The 17,488-nt window shown below is 42.9% G+C and overlaps 1 long non-coding RNA gene across 1 annotated transcript; it reads right to left on the reverse strand.

The window, feature by feature from the left end:
- Window positions 1-3,810: 3,810 nt before the first annotated feature.
- LOC311278452 lies at window positions 3,811-11,098 on the reverse strand. The gene is made up of 4 exons (XR_014625436.1): window positions 10,905-11,098; window positions 10,369-10,414; window positions 9,826-9,894; window positions 3,811-3,946 (listed from the first exon to the last, which is right to left on the reverse strand). It is a non-coding gene; the product is annotated as an uncharacterized lncRNA (long non-coding RNA).
- Between the last annotated feature and the right edge of the window lie 6,390 nt (window positions 11,099-17,488).

The raw sequence follows: 17,488 nt of genomic DNA on the forward strand, positions 1-17,488 counted from the left end.
GCGCTCTCAGATTTGTAAACCGTGCCTTCAGTTTTTGCAATCTGTACCCACAAATTCATAAACCATGCCCACGCTTTCGCAATCCGTTCCCACGGGTTTGAAATATACTCACGGATTTGTGGCTCACCCTCATTTTAGAAGAATACGTTGTTAACGAATCTTATTGTATATTGTTTTATTGAATATTAAATGGAAAACATCAAATTGTCTTAACTGCGTCTGCATGCTTAAAGTGATTCTCAATTGTAGCGGGTATGGGTGGAATATACGATTTAATATTCATGACGTGCATCAAAATCTTTTGTTTATTTGTGATAATCTTAGCACTTTATTATTATTTTCTAACCTGTATTATGACTGATATTTGACGAATTGCTTTGTTCATTTTTTTGTAAGTTTTGGACAAAAGCGTCTTCTAAATATGTAGCCTAAAATGTAATAATAATAATAATTATTATTATTATTATTATTATTATTATTTGAGTTAATAACTATAAATGTGTTCACTTAAGACAGTAATATGTTTATCATAAAATAATTTATGAATGCTTTATTTTTAAGCAAAAATTATGCAAAAGGCCTTATGCCTAGGCCTATTTTATCCAAAACTGTAAAAGGTTAGGTTATCCCCCTATGGTAACCCTTCCTTTTACAGTCCCCTAATTACTAGATATTTACCTGGTAAATATATGGTAAGTTATAGTTGGTTATTGGTAATTACCACAGGTAACAAGTATGTAAATGCAGAGAAACTACAAACTAATTACTAAGTATTTACCTGGTAAGCATATGGTAAATTATAATATTTTAGTGTGTAATTACTTCAGGTGATTAGTATCCAAATACAGAGAAACTACCAGGGGAAAAAACACCACTGTTAAATATCAACTCAACAAAGTACTGTGTACTTGTTACCTGTTTAGGCTGGTAATAACTCAGATTTAATTGTGTACTTCCTCAGAATGTAGGCAGCCAATTTTTAGAAACACCTCCAGTATTACCCATCAATTCAAGTTAGGTTTGTAGTTATCCTAGGGTTATGTTGGTAACAGTCCATGTTTATTTATTACTATCTTGAAATTAAAACGGTAGTTTCCAATAAATTACCTTGTCTTACATAGTTGTTGTTCATTGCTACACCCATTTATAGAGGGTTTATCAAATAATTTACCTTACACTTACCTGGTAACTACCCCGCAGGAACAGTTTTCCCTAATGTCATGGCACATCTTAAATACTGGGTATGTTCTTGCAGATGTTTTTACAATTTACTCAGTAAGTAAAGTGCAACTGTACTGTAAAATGAAGCCTTGTTTATTTCCATGGTATTACCGGAATTGTACCATATAACCGATCATTCCCTTTTCTTGCACTTTTTAGCGCAATTTTCCACCGGACAAAATTGCGATTGTTAACTCATGATTTCTGTTCTGTCTGTGCGCACCAATCTTGCACTTCTATCTACTCCTCAACCAGACCACCTAGAGACTTCGGGTTTTCGGCATTATGTTAAGGAAGGTCTAATCTCGGGAATGCACAAAAAAAATCCATGAAAAGATTTTGGATTTCCTGGAAATTCCAGAAAAAATGCAGTTTTTTGCAAATTTCTCGGCAACCATAATAGCTATCGAGTTGAAACAAATTGCAATCGATAGCTTCTAAAATTTACAATAATATTAGAAAAAAAGATTTGATCAAAAATCTTTCCTTTATGCTTCAAAAATTGAATTTTGAATGTTGTGATCCCATGACGTGAGAAAATTGCGCTAAAACACTCTTTTTTTTTACCTCGTATGTCCTGCAACGTTACCAAGGAAAACATGACAATTTACTCGGTAAGTAAAGTGCAACTGTACTGTAAAATGAAGCCTTGTTTATTTCCATGGAATTACTGGGATTTTACCACATCCTTTGCTACTGCTTAAACATTTTTGAAATCACAAACTTTTACCATGTGTGTTCTGCAACTTAACTAAAACATTCCAGCCTGATCTCATTAATACGTAGTATTAATACGTAATTTTCAAAGATAGAAAACTACATAGGCAACAATTATGAAGAAAAACAACATACGTGTAATCACAATAATTTATTTATTGCGAAAATGTCAAAACCGGTACCAAAAGTCGTTCACATGACGATGTGTTGCAGTCACAGTCCTCTCTTTCAGTATATAATAGTTTTGAATGAGGTACAGAGCAGAATTTAAGTTATCAATCCATGAAAATGTTAATCCGGCTTCGCTCTGTGTGAAGGCGCGCGCGCTTCTCCATTTCAAATGTAGTTTACCGACTGAAATACGGCATGTCGCAATCTGTGACGAACATGGACGAACCGGCGAGAGCCAATGAGCGTTTGATATCACTGCCGTAAAACATGTCGTAACGCTTCTTGAGGGCGCAATTTTTGAATTTGAATTCATCACGAGCGCGGGATTTGACAGTTACGGACTGCGCTGCTGTGATAGCCTGTGAAATGGAGATGAAGATCACTCACTGGATAAAGGGCTGAATTTGGATCTCTTTCTTGCAAACGTATGGATTCTAAAGATTTGGATTATATCAAGTATAATAAAATTGATGTCTTTTGTGAATTTATGTTGGGTTTTGGTGTATTATTGTTCTATTGGAGAAAACGCATTTTGTGTCTCACTGTAAATAAACTAAATATTAAAATGGTTAAACGATTAAATAAGGTATTTTTAAGGTTTTAAAGTGTATTCCTGTTTAACTGCATGCAGGCTAATCGTTTTTGTGCTGTTAATACGTAAACATTTTACGTTTTAGTGCTGTAAATACGTCAGTATTATACGTTTCTGTGTGTATAAAACGTAAGTAAATGTACGTATGGTAGAATTACTCTTTACGTAAAAATACACACGTATTCTCATGAGATCACGTTGAACATTCTCAGTAAGTAAAGTGAAACTGTACTGTAAAAGGAAGCCTTTTTATTTCCATGGAATTACTGGGATCTTACCCAATAATCTGTAATAGCTACAGTTACGTAGCTATTACAGATTATAGGGTAAGACCCTATTTTTTACAGTCTATGGTAAGATCCCAGTAATTCCACACTGTAAAAAAAATAATCGTAAAAAAACGGTCAAATGACTGGCAGCTACGGCTGCCAAACAAAAACCGTAAAATTAAAGTAAAATATCTTAATTCCAATGAAGTGCAAAAACTATAATTTTACAGAATTTTTCATTAAAAGGTTTAGAAAAAAACACTGTTATTTTAAAGATTTTTTCCTTGTTTGAATGAAGATATTTTACCTTAATTTTACGGTTTTTGTTTGGCAGCCGTAGCTGCCAGTCATTTGACCGTTTTTTTACGATTTTTTTACAGTGTAAAACTATGGATTTTTCCAAGATTATAATGACCAAACACCTTTAATAAAGTTATGGCACTAAAAGTTCTACTGAGAAACACTTATTTTACAGGTATTTCCTAAATTATTACAATCAAACACCTTTAATAAAGTGACGGCACTAAAAGTTCTACTGAGAAACACTGTTATTTAACAGATCTTTCCTAAATTATAACGATCAAACACATTCAATAAATTGTCAAGACGTGCTCAAGAATGTAAGAAAACAGTTTTATTTTAGAAGACAAAATAAGTCTGTAAAAAAACAATAAAACTGATTAAAATCATCTCAAACTTTAATTTGCAGCACTTGTGTTTACATATAATTGAATAGTATTTAAACAATGTAAACTTGTAATCTAAATAAAATGAAATTATTCAGACCCCTGGGGGTCACATAGTTCTGATATTAAATATTATATACTCTTTACATTCAGAATCCTTATTCCTTACTATACAAGTTTATTAATAAGTTAAATCAAAACATACAACAAAAGTGTACCAGAAGTGACAGATACAGCAAATAAACAGCAATCCAGCAAACGGCCAGTAATCAGCTGGATCCTTGGTGCATCTGGGAAGAAAAAAAAAGGACACACTATGATTCTCTGACACATTTTTGAAGAATGTTGGCAACCAAAAAATGCATAAAGGTTTGGAACAACATGAGGGTGAGTAAATTATTTGGGAGAATTTTCTTGTTTGCCTGACTGTGAACTATCCCTTCAGGTCATGTGTGCCAAACTCCTGGAGGCTAGTGTCCTGCAGAGTGTAGCTCCAAACTGTTTCTGGTTATCCTGAGGATCTTGATTAGCTGGTTCAGGTCAGTTTAATTAGGGTTTGAGCTAAAATCTGCATGACAGTGGGCAAATTCCAATCAAAAGTGAGCATCCCTATGCCCTGGGGTTTTTAATATATGCTTAGTAAGGGGCCGTTTACACAACTCAGTTTCCAACTAAAATCGTCTCGGTCTAAACTACTGAAATGTGAATCTGTGAAAACGGTAAAGGCATGCATTATGTGTTTAGTCTATAGTGTGAATGCGAATGTGCACAGGCGTGTAGTCTTTCTTTACAGAGTGACATCACCAGTTACTTTGTGGCATGGATAAAACAGCGATTTAGACGTTTTCGCCGATCTGTGAGAACGGGAATCGTTTTAATAACATTGTCATCTGTACAAAGAAAAAACGTTTCTGTTTTTAGTACATCGTTGTTGTGTAAAGTACCTAAGTTCCCTTTCGTTGTCACTCCGAGTTACGTCGGATGACGACGAATGGGGTTTTGCTTAGAAATCCTATCATCTTCGAGTATATAAAACGAGCCAATGGCAAAGAAATGCCATGGGTCTGCGGAATTTGCATAGCGTAACTCCACCCCACCCTGGGGGTATATAAGGAAGTGCGCTAGCAACATGCAGATATGTTTTCGCTTCGGAGTCAAGTTGATGTACTTCACTCCACAGCCAATCCTGAGATTCATCTCTTCATTTCTCTTCGAGACGAGCCTCTCTCCAAGTGTTGGTGTGACAGCGAGTTCCAGCGAGTGCACATTCCCTGCTTATCTGTGCAGTGATTTGCCAGTGTTTGTGTGTTCTCTCCCTGGTCGCTTCAGCATTTGTGGAGAAATCTCCTTTCTAAAAGAGCTTGCACGCGGCACGTCTTTTTAAAGATGCCTCGCCCGTGCACTTCTGGTTGCGGTCTTCTCATTTCTGACTCTGATGGGCACAATCGCTGTCTTGTGTGTCTGGGTATTGAGCACGCTAAGGCAGCGTTTGTGGATGAGTCATGTTCCCATTGCGGGAACATGCCCATCGCACGGTTGCGGTCTAGACTCAATGATCTTCATGTGAGAGTCCCCTCATCCGCACCCCGATCTACGGGCTCCGCGAGAGCTAGTACTTCGGCTGGCGGCCAGGGTGACCTGAGGATTACGGTGTGGGACAAAGCGCCGACAATTCCACGCTCCACACCGTCCTCTAGCGGCGTGCAACCCGCGAGTGTTTCAAATGAGCCCGCGGTACAGTCCTCTGACTTGCCGCGGGTCTCATTTGGCGCTCCAGAGGAAGATTCGATGTCGCTCGCTGCATCACAGGGTGGGCAAGAGTCCTTGGGAAGTGAGGATTCGGCTGTGCTGCCACCTTCGGGTGTGCCAGCATTGCCCGAGTCTGATCCCGAGATGACTGCCATGCTTTCCCGGGCAGCCGCGGCCATCGGGCTTGAGTGGTCCCCGCCACCTGGTCCGGTGCGCTCGCAGCTGTTCTGTTGCGATGCAACTGTGTCCTCAGAGTGCTTCTTCCCGTGGTGACCCTAAGCACCCCTCCAAAGCCTGTAGGTTCTCTTCCACCCTTGTGGCGAAGGCCTATAGAGCTGCGGGGCTGGCGGCCTCCTCACTGCATGCCATGGCGACACTCCAGGTCTACCAGGCCCAGATGTTGCGTGACATGCACGAGGGGAGGACTGACCCAGCGCTCTTTGATGAGCTGCGTGCCGCCACCGACCTTGCTCTCCGAGCGACGAAGGTGACCGCACGCTCCCTCGGTCAGGTGATGTCCACTTGCGTGGTCCAGGAGAGACATCTGTGGCTCAACCTGGCTGATATGCGTGAGGCCGAGCGGACCCGGTTCCTCGACACTCCCATATCCCAGGCTGGCCTCTTTGGCGGGGCGGTTGAGGACTTTGCCCAGCAGTTCTCGACCGCCCAGAAGCAGACTTAGGCTCTCAAACACGTCCTGCCCCGACGGCCAGCTGCTGCCTCCACCCAGCCGTCGGCACAGGTGCCTCAGTCTGCTCGCCGCCGAGGGCGCCCTTCTACGGCTCCCGCCCCTCCCGCACGGCCCCAGCAGCAGCCTCCATCCGGGTCGCGTCGTGGAGGACGCCGTAGGAAGGCGCCACAGCCCTCTCCCGCCCCGTGCCCCGCAAAACGCCAGGCCAAGCGGCGCTCCTGAGACGGGCTGCTCAGAGATGGCGTTGAGTTCTTCCCAGGAGACGGTAGCAGGGCCGCTCCTTCCCCCGGTGGAGGGCCGGGGGAGAATCCTTGGTTTTCCCCACCCCGCTGCTCGTCCCACGACGGGCAGCACCCTAATGTGGTTAAAGAAAGAACTCACTTCCCCATCTCTGAGCACACAGAGTGTCCGGATGACAGTGCGCGCCGCTCACGAGCCTCGCCACTCTCGTCCCCCTCTGTCGCCAGTTCCCTGCCAGAGCACGCCTCAGTGGGACGCTGGTCCTCCCCTGGCCTCCTCTGGCAGGACGCGGCTAATGACCGTGCCCCCGCACCGGGCCGCTATGCCACCCACGCCTGGGCCGGTCATTCCGCCTCGCTGCACCACCGAGGGTACGTCTGTGGTCCGCATGACCCCGCTGGTACAGTTCCTGGAAGCCTGGTTAGAGCTTCCCAGGCTGTCCCGCTGGGTCGCGAGGACCATCAGGCTCGGCTACGCGATTCAGTTCGCGCGGTCTCCTCCCTGCTTCAGGGGAGTCCGCTTCACTTTGGTCGGTGGCAATGCCCCGGTTATGAGAGCGGAGGTCGCTACCTTACTGGCAAAGGGTGCGATCGAGACGAAATGAGGTCCGGCTTTTACAGCCCCTACTTCATTGTACCGAAGAAATCCGGTGGGTTACGACCAATTCTCAACTTGCGCGTCTTGAACCGCTCCCTTCACAGGATGCCGTTCAAGATGCTCACGGCCAAACGCATTTTCGAGTGCATACGGCCGCAGGATTGGTTTGCAGCGATCGACCTGAAGGACGCCTACTTCCATGTCTCCATTCTTCCTCGACACAGACCGTTTCAACGGTTTGCTTTCGAGGGGCAGGCATACCAGTACGCGGTTCTCCCTTTTGGGCTAGCCCTGTCTCCTCGCGTCTTCACGAAGGTCGTCGAGGCAGCCCTTGTTCCCCTCCGGGAACACGGGGTTCGCATCCTGAACTATCTCGACGACTGGCTGATTCTAGCTCACTCTCGAGATCAGGTTTGCGAACACAGGGACCTAGTGCTCCGGCACCTAGCTCGTCTGGGCCTTCGGGTCAACTGGGAGAAGAGCAAACTCTGCCCAGTGCAGAGGATCTCTTTTCTCGGTATGGAGATCGACTCGGTCGCCATGTGCGCGCAGCTTACGAGCGAGCGCGCGCAGTCACTGCTGACTTGCCTTCGTCAGTTCGAGGGCAAGAGACACTTTCACATGTGGCTGTCAATGAAGACAGCGCTCCTGGTTGCATTGGCCTCCATCAAGAGGGTAGGGGACCTGCAGGCATTTTCGGTTGACGAAGCGTGCCTGGAATTCGGGCCGGCTAACTCTCACGTGATCCTGAGACCCCGGCCTGGATATGTGCCCAAGGTTCCCACCACTCCCTTTCGAGACCAGGTGGTGAACCTGCAAGCGCTGCCCTCGGAGGAGGCAGACCCAGCCATGGCACTGCTCTGTCCAGTACGCGCACTCCGTGCCTACGTCAACAGAACGCAGTGTTTCAGGACCTCAGACCAGCTCTTTGTCTGTCATGGTGGGAAGCTGAAGGGAAAGGCATCACTGGATAGTGGACGCCATTGCTTTGGCATACCAGCAGCAAGGTCGACCGTGCCCCCTTGGTGTGACGGCCCACTCCACTCGGAGTGTGGCATCCTCTTGGGCTCTAGCGCATGGCGCCTCGCTAACAGACATCTGCAGAGCTGCAGGCTGGGCGACACCTAACACATTCGCGAGATTCTACAATCTCCGAGTGGAGCCAGTTTCTTCTCATGTACTCGCTTCAACTAGCCGGTAATAGATTCTGCTCAGGTGTCTTCGCTTGCTCGCCATTCCTCTCCACGGACGGGATATGTGCGATATTCTCCTCAGGTGAGCCTAATAAGCCCTGAGTCTCCTCCAGCACTGACGACGTCAACGCCAGAGTTATGCCACCGGCAGCTTTCGCGCTTGGCTAGGTGCCTCCATGTGCATGGTTCCCCCTCCGGGTGACCCCCACATGTGTATTCCACTGTAAGCCTCTTTGAGCATGTGTCTTTCCCTTGGCAAGCCACCTTACCACCCCTGGGGTTGAAATATTCCACCTGCGGCTGGACACCCCAGTGTTATTCCGTATGCAGCCCTTCGGGGTCATATGTGTATTCCAAGTCCCCCCCTTCGGGTTGGGCATGATTGCATATTTCCACTGAGATATGCTTCCCAGTGTACCTTGGTATTCCTGTGTTAAGTAGGACTCCTTCGTCCGTGCTAGTCTCACGACAGGGAGCTCAGACTTACGCAGGGCACTGGAAGACAGTCGAGAGGTGGCGTGATTACACTGGGAACCCCATTCGTCGTCATCCGACGTAACTCGGAGTGACAACGAAAGGGAACGTCTCCGTTCCCTACTCAGGGAACGAGGGTTACATACGTAACCGAGACATTCCCTTTCGTTGTCACTCCGAGTTACGTCTCCCTGCCACTTCCGCTGTACCGCTGCAAACGCCTGAGTTCAGTCTCGGCTCCTCAGCGAAGACATATCTGCATGTTGCTAGCGCACTTCCTTATATACCCCCAGGGTGGGGCGGAGTTACGCTATGCAAATTCCGCAGACCCATGGCATTTCTTTGCCATTGGCTCGTTTTATATACTCGAAGATGATAGGATTTCTAAGCGAAACCCCATTCGTCGTCATCCGACGTAACGTCTCCGTTCCCTACTCAGGGAACGAGGGTTACATACGTAACCGAGACGTTTGTGTGTTCTTGACGGCTTTGAACCCTGCAGGTAGTTACATTTAATGTATCTAAACGTATTAATAGTTTTACCTATGGAAATTATTTAAACCTTATATGAAATGTATGATGAAAATGTGTGTAATATAGCAAACCCAAACAAACAACTCAAATTATTCTGTTAAATTGAACTCTTCCACCATATCTAGTTTTAAAATGAATCACGGAGACTTGCCATCCTAGGTCACATTACCATAAATATAAAATAAAATTACTATAGGATAAAATTACTTCAGTTAATTTACCATCGCATGTACCCTTTGCTAACGCATTTGTGGAAGGGGATTCTCCCCTCATTTACGGTCCCTTATGCCGTCCGAAAGGTATATGATTTTCTTTCTTCAGATGAACACAAATTTTAGAAAAAATAAACTATACTTATAGAAAAAGTCTCTTGTGTTCGCGTGTCGAATAATGCAAGTGAATAGACAACAAAATGCTGAAGGTCGAAAAAGTCCAAACACACATCCTGACAATAATCCAAGAGCATTGTAAAGCTCACATGATAAGTGCAGAAAACTTCCTGTGTGAACAACACAGCAGCTGTTTGTAGGCTGCATGTAGTTTCTGGAGCATGCACTTGCATTATATTGGCTTACAATAATGGATAATTTTTCAAAAAATCTCTGTGGAAAGAAAGTCAGATATACATCTGGGATGGCACGAGGGAGAAAAAAAGAGATAACTTTTTTTGTTTTATATACTGGATACTTACTACTGAATGATGGGCTTGTTTCTCTGTTGGTGCCTGTTCTGCTCCGTAAACATTGTTCCAATGCTTGATCTAAAATATATATATTAAAAAAAAAAGTTAAAAAGTGTGTTAATTATTACCTGTGTGTTAACAGACTATTGATCTGGGTGACATAGGACCATTTATTAATGTGTTCCTTAAGTGTTATATAAATCTGGGGAACCCTTACTAACATCAACCATAGTTTTGCTACCAAATGGTAATAATAAAGTATTGTAATCAATCCACCATAAAAACATGGTTTCTAAACTTTTACTATAATAAAAAACATGGTTAATTTAGCAAAGGACCCTGGGACATGTCCTAAAAAGAACAGCTCATCCAAGTCATACAGGTTTGAAAATACTTTCATTTTGAAAGGACATTTATGTTTGGGTCAGCTAGGCCTGTGAACTCAAGAAGATAGGTAAAATATTGTCTGAAGGGTTTGAACCAGTGTGCCTTTGAGCAGAGATTACATGTTCTGTCTCTATTTCACGTGTATTTTAATATAACAATACTCACCGCATCTGAAGATCATGTGGCTGTATCATATTTATTCCCAATATTCCTGGATCATGAGGGAAACACACATATACACAGCAATATTAGCTAACGTTATTTGTATTTACTTACTAACAGAGGCATTTGCGAAAGCTTGCAAAATTTTACTCACCAACTCCAAAATTATTTATGTTTATAATATACATATACTTATTATGATGACTGATCGGTAACGTTAGGCCTATATCCCGCGATCAACATGATTCAAAAGCCTAGTTTGCATATTCTTCTAGAGTCAAATAGTGTGGTTCGAGTTCCTCTCTGTCTAAAGAGACAATGTTCTCAGTCATTGTAAAGCTCCTATGCGGAGTTTTTTTCTTTTCAAAAACTATAAGTTAGCTGACAATATTTACACATGCTAGCAACACATAACATTATCCTAATACATTGAAACATGTACTAATATCGATATTGCTCTAATCGCGTTTAGATTCTCAATTTAACACACTATATTTTGATGTAGCAGAATTGTTTTTATAAAATAAAAAGTTATTTACCTTCCGCAGATTGCAATATGTCCGTTACACGTTGTTAATGCGTTGTCCATATTCCTTGTTTGTTCTTCATTAACATCCCGCAACTCGCTCAAAATAAAAATGTAGCAGTCCGATGTAAAAAATCCATGTTTTAAACAATATAAAAGCCACAGAACCGAATAGGCTAGTACTGAAGAGCCAGAGCAGCAGCACACACACCCAGGGCCAGATTAACACTTTGTTGTACCCTGGGCAACAATATTCAAGGGCCCCATCATCACGACCCCAGGATCACCATAATATGGTCATATACAGAATATATTACTGTAATATACAGTAAATATACTCAATACTTCAAATTCTAACTGTCATCAGATTTACAAATATTTAAATGCTCATAGAACTACAAATGCACTACTATGTCCCCTATCAAAGACATTCACTCACATATGATGCTATGAAAACAAAACACATCAGCATCTGTATAATCTGGTAAAATTGACCAACTAGCCTACATTGAGAGGGAGGGAAATATCCTCCATTTTCACAAAAATGAATAAATAAGCAACCACTTTCAAACCATCGTTTATGTAACAACATTTATTCCCAATAGAAATGTATTGAATTGATAGAGCTATAACAGAAGACCGCAGACAACACATCAAGAAACATTTTGGTCCTCAGCTCATTTTAAGCAGAAATCACCCTGACAGGGTGACCCTGTCTCCTCAGAAATGAACAAGGCAATCAAGTTATTAGTCAGACACAAACAATTTGAAATCTGCCAGATCCCTCCACAACAATTTACAGCATTTTAATAAAGCTGGCAACTCAAGAAAAAATAAAAAAATAAAATGCAGTATCACTATTATCTGCTCATACATTTTTTTATCCTAAGCTCATTTTAACTTGTTTTAAAATAGAACAACAACATATCACAGCACAATTAACCAGTTAAACATTTTAGTGCTACATAAACATTTAGAAATCTGTCAATTTCTCTGAAGAAGACAAGACAGAAATAAATGCTACATAATCTGGCAAAACACACAATTTTAGTCCTAAATAATGAGGAAGTGCATGTTTGAATTTGAAATGCCTTCATTTGGCAAACACATCTTACAATGGCTTTTTTTCTGGACTTTGACTGTGCAAACTGGTGTATAACAACTTCAAAATCAAGGCCACTAACAAGTTCATGTCCAATAGCTAAAATAGAAAGTGCAGAGCCATGTCTGTGACACAATTTCTCTCTAGAAGACAAGATAAAAATAAATACTACAAAACCTGGCAAAACACACAATTTTAATCCTACATAATGAGGAAGTGCATGTTTGCTTTCATTTGGCATCTTATACTGGCTTTTTTCTGGACTTTGACTGTGCAAACTGATGTATAATATCTTCAAAATCAAGGCCACTTACAAGTTCATGTTCAATGGCTAAGAGAGAAAGTGCAGAGAGCCGTGTCTCATTGTGGCCAACTATTGTGGTCCTCAGCTCATTTTTAACCCGTTTCAAAACAGAAAATGACCTCTCGCCCTCACAGTTAGACACAGGTAAGGTTAAAAACAGTCTTAGTGCAACATAAACATTCGGAAATGTTGTCTTAAGTCCATGTCTGTCAAGAGCTTGCAGCAGCTGTACAGGTGAAGTCTCATGCTGCACAAAGTGCTTGAACTGAATAAGTTCATCTGACAAGGAACTATCCAGATCTGTTGGATAAGTGGAGCTCAGCTTAGCAGCTCTTACACGCACATCACAATCATCACAGTCCCTCTCAAATAAAACCCCAAAGAGGTCACACACATGTGTGTAGGCTTCTATGCGCTTGGATAGGCATGAACAAAGTCTGTCAATGATGACGTAATGTGTTTCAACTTTAAATTTCTGACTGCTGTCATTAAAATCTACTTTGCTGTCATCAGCAGACTCATCTGCAAATCTCTTTCTCTTTCTCACACGTTTAGTGTCAAACTGGTAGTTTTGTGTTACACTGACCGCGCGTGCTGATTCTTCGAGCTCTGAAAACTGTTCTCGTAGAGTGCCAACATATGAAAGCAGTGAGCGCAAAAGGCCAAGAGCAGTAGCTAAATCCATATCACTTTTTTGGAGTTGGTCACTTGTTGCCTTAAATCTATGCAGTACCCGGTCCCACAGCATAGTCATTATTACCGTCTCCAGTTTATCAAGTTTTGCGACCAATCCAGCAGCTTCGAGTTTAGTTTGTGTTTTCTCATCACAGTCTAAAGCTATTTTGGCTAATATATCTCTAATTGCCCCGTAATTTTCTTTGAGAGCTTTTGTGGAGTCTGCTCTGCAATTCCATCGGGTGGTGCTGAGGGATTTAAAAGTGTATTTAATGTTATGTTCGCTGTTATTGAAAACTGTATTCCAGCGATGTGTTGATGCACTACAAAATCTATATATAGACTGCAGCAGTTCAAAAAAAGAGTTAACCTCCTCACAGCAATTATCAACACAGTTAACACCTACGAGGTTCAGAGAATGGGCAGCACACGGTGTATAATGAATTAGCGGGTTTTGTTTTTTCAAGTGCGCCTGGAGCCCGCTGTATTTGCCAGCCATGTTGCTAGCATTATCGTAACTTTGGCCACGACAGTTTGACAAGTCTAACCCCAAGCGACGCACCATTTCAATCACAGATTCAGCTAGGCTGACACCTGTGTGGCTCTGGATGGGCTCAAACCCGAGGAATCTTTCCACTACTCTGCCATCTGCACTGACAAAACGAAAAACAAATGTCAGCTGATCTACATGTGCTAAATCTGGTGTTGAATCAACGATTACAGAGAAATATTTTGCATGTTTGATTTCCTCTGCAATCACTTGCTTAGTTTTTTCACCCATTAAAGAAATAAATTCTTTGCACACAGTTGATGACATGTAAGATGGCTTACCTCTACCCTTATTGCCATGTTTCTCGAGATGCTCCTTTAAAAAGGGGTCAAACTCCGCTATCAATTCAAGCAGTCCCAAATAGTTCCCATTGTGCGCAGAGCCCAGCAGTTCGTTGTCGCCTCGAAATGGCAGTCCTCTCGCTCCCAAAAATTTAACAACAGCCACCACACGTCTGAGGACTTCTTTCCAGTACTGCTGTTCTGACTCACACTGTCGGGCAAGAGAAGCGTCCACTCTGCATGCATATTTAGATCTGTGCAATAAAGACAGCATGTTTTGTCTATGTTCTGCACTCTTTTCGTGATCACTAACCCTCTCTGGATGTTTCCAATCACAGAATCCGATGCTAAATGCATGCTTTTGGGATGACAGAAGTTTGCAGGCATAACAATAAACTGATCCAGTTGATGGTGAGTAAAGAAGCCATTCCCTTGGCACAATTTGATTGTTTGGGAGCCGGCAGTGAAGCAAATCGTTGGTGAGGGAGCGTGTCCTACTTCCAAGTCCGGACTCCCTTACCGATGCAGGATACTTGGCGGCCCGGTTCTGGAAAGCTGCAGGCCCTCGGTAAATCGCTTCTTCCCGGAGCCGCTCCGTAACGGCCCCCCACAGTGCAGGATCCCCAGGGAGTAGAGGCGTTGAGATGCAGGGGCTGCTCCCAGACTCGACAAGCGGCTCAGGTGGCGCCGGCGGTGACACTGGAGACCCGCCATCACCGCTTCCCTCTACGATCAGACTCGCCGCCTCTGGGTTGTTGCTTGAAGTTGCTGCTGGCTCTTCGCTCTCCGGGCTGTAAATGTAAGCTGGCGGTGTAGAAAAGTCCTGGCTAGCTGAGTTGTACTCGTCGTTGACGGAAGCTGACTTAACAGAACTGTCGGCAACATTAACAGGAGTGAAGAAATTACCTATTTTAGGTATATACTTTAAATTTTCTGCGTTTCTGATGTCCTTTTCCTTTCTTTTTTCTTTTTTTTTCATAATTTTATCTATAACAGTTTTTATACAAACACAAAACAAGGAAAGATGCACAAAATGTATACAAAAAGTATGTTATACATAAAATAAACAAAGAAAAAAAAAACACACACACACAAACCCCCCCACCCAACCCGCACCAGATAGAAAGAAAAATTACACCTTAAAACCATACATAAACTTAAACAAAACAAAACATTAACAATGGAGTGAAGAGATAAAAGAGAGAAGTTATCCATAATACATATAGGCTCAAACATATTTCAACTCTTAGAAAGATGCCTAAGGAAGGAGTCCCAGACTTTATCAAATTTTTTAGAAGCATCCACTCTAGAGAAACGAATCCTTTCGAGCTTGAGGGCAGCAACCATTTCAGCCAGCCATTTATGAAAGCTGGGTGGTACAGTGGACTTCCAGTCCATCAAGATCACCCTTTTAGCCACCACCATACCAAACATAAGAGACAGTTGCTGAGAATGTGTCAATGCTAATATAGGGTCAGAACATCCAAATAACGCTAACCCCAAATCTGGACTGATATCTTCTCCAACAACGTTTGAGTACCACAGAAAAATATTCTTCCAAAACTCAGAAATCTCAGGACAAAACCAAAAAGTATGAGCATGCGTCCCATCAGCGCTCTTGCATCTATCGCATAACGGGGAAACTGAAGGGTAAATTTTATTAAGTTTAGATTTGGTATAGTGTAATCTATGCAACACTTTAAACTGAATAAGTTGTAATCTTGCATTAACAGAACAGGTATGGATTCGCTTCAGCCCTTCTTCCCAAATCTCGTTTGAGATATTAATTCCGGTGTCATTTTCCCATGCTGCTTTGATGTGATCTGAAGAAACTGAAAAATGAGATGCAAACAAAGAAACAAACCGAGTCACCAATTGTTTGGCATTAGGGGGTTGACCAAAAAGATCATACAGATAATGATCCTGAGGTAACTCCTGAAACTCAGTAAAAGAGTGTTTAATATAGTGGCGCACCTGTAGATATCGGAAAAATTGTGATTGGGAAAGATCAAAGGTTTTATACAAGTGCTCGAAAGTGGCACATTTTCCATCAATATAGAAGTCCTTAATCATGGTCAGTCCTTTGCTTCTCCACTGTAAAAATACCTTGGGCCCTATCTTGCACCCAGCGCAATTGACTTTGTACACCGACGCATGTTTCATTCCTATTTTGCACCCGTGCAAAGCGCGCTTTTCCCTCCACAGAAGCACGTCGCTAAACTAGGGAATGAACTTGCGCTCTCTGGGCGGTTCAGCGCAAAAAAGGAGGCGTGTTTTGGCGCAAACGTTCCCTGGTGCTATTTTACTGTTCCATAAAACAATTGCGCCACTGGCCAGAAAAAACCTAGTCTAAAGTCAGTGACGCGTTGCGCGTTGTTCATTATGCTATTTTAAGGGCGCATGCTTGACCATAATGTATAGAGTGCACAAACGCTCATACACTGTGATTCTCTAATCTACACAGAAGCAGCAGTTTTCATTTTTGCAAATCATATTATTACAAACGATAGATAGATAGATAGATAGATAGATAGATAATTTATTATAAATATAATAATTTATTATAAAAGCATACATCTAGCTTACACATTTACCACATTATTATATGCCTGTTTAGCCGAAGCTAATTTGGGTGTGTTTCTCCCATCCCCAATGTCACTTCTCTCTCTTTTACGGCCGTGACGAGAGCGTTGCTCTCCTCGGCTGTGAACCGCTCTTGACGCGCGCCTGGCAAATCCGCCGTTATAATAGCAATACGCCAAGGAAAACGTGCGTCTGCTCTTAAAGGGAATGTGAGATGATGCTCTGATTGGTTTATTTCACGTTACGCCCAAACCACACCTATGAATAATGAAGCTACTTCAGACCAACCCCTTTTAGATTTGCGCCCGGCGCAAGAGTCATTTATCCCGCCGGGAAAATAGCAACAGCGCCGAGACCCGCCCACAAAGTTACTTGCGCTTTGCGCTTTGACACTTGCGTTTCAGATCGTTAAAATAGGGCCCCTTATCTGACTGGCCAGGCAAAAAATTATGATTATCACAGATGGACTGGCGCACTGAGGGACGCGTAATATTCAAAACAGTCTTCAATTGATTTAAAATTCTAATGGAATTGAGCACAACAACATTTTTACATTGTGACTTCTTTAAAGGTACAGGGTACGAAAAAAGAATAGCAGCAAGAGAGCTACCAACAACCGACCGAGCCTCCATGTACAGCCACCTGGGTTGGATGCCCATCAGTTTATCAGCAGATTGATCACTAAGCCGCCAGAACATCATAGCCCTGGCATTAGCAGCCCAATAATAACGACGGAAAACGTACTCGGTTACTAACGTAACCTCGGTTCTCTCTAGAAGAGGGAACGAGTACTGCGTAAGATATCTTACGCTAGGGGAAAATCCTTTTTCCGCGAGATATTGAAGCCAAAAATTATCCTTAATTTTGTAATAATGCAAAACGCGTTGCGGCAGCATGCAGACATAGGCGAGACAGCTCGCGCGCCTATTGGCTGCTCTGCGGCAACTGCAGCAGCCTATCGAGCGAGGCCTGGCGTGACGTCAGACCCAATCACGGCACTTCGCGCCCGCTGCGTCACGTCCCGCCGAAATGGGCGTGGTCTAGGCCTATAAATACCGCTCGCAGGCAGCTATTATCTGGTTTATCATCATCGAAGCAACCA

Source organism: Rutilus rutilus (genome assembly GCF_951802725.1).
Source record: "Rutilus rutilus genome assembly, chromosome: 2".
In the NCBI taxonomy this organism is placed as follows: domain Eukaryota; kingdom Metazoa; phylum Chordata; class Actinopteri; order Cypriniformes; family Leuciscidae; genus Rutilus; species Rutilus rutilus.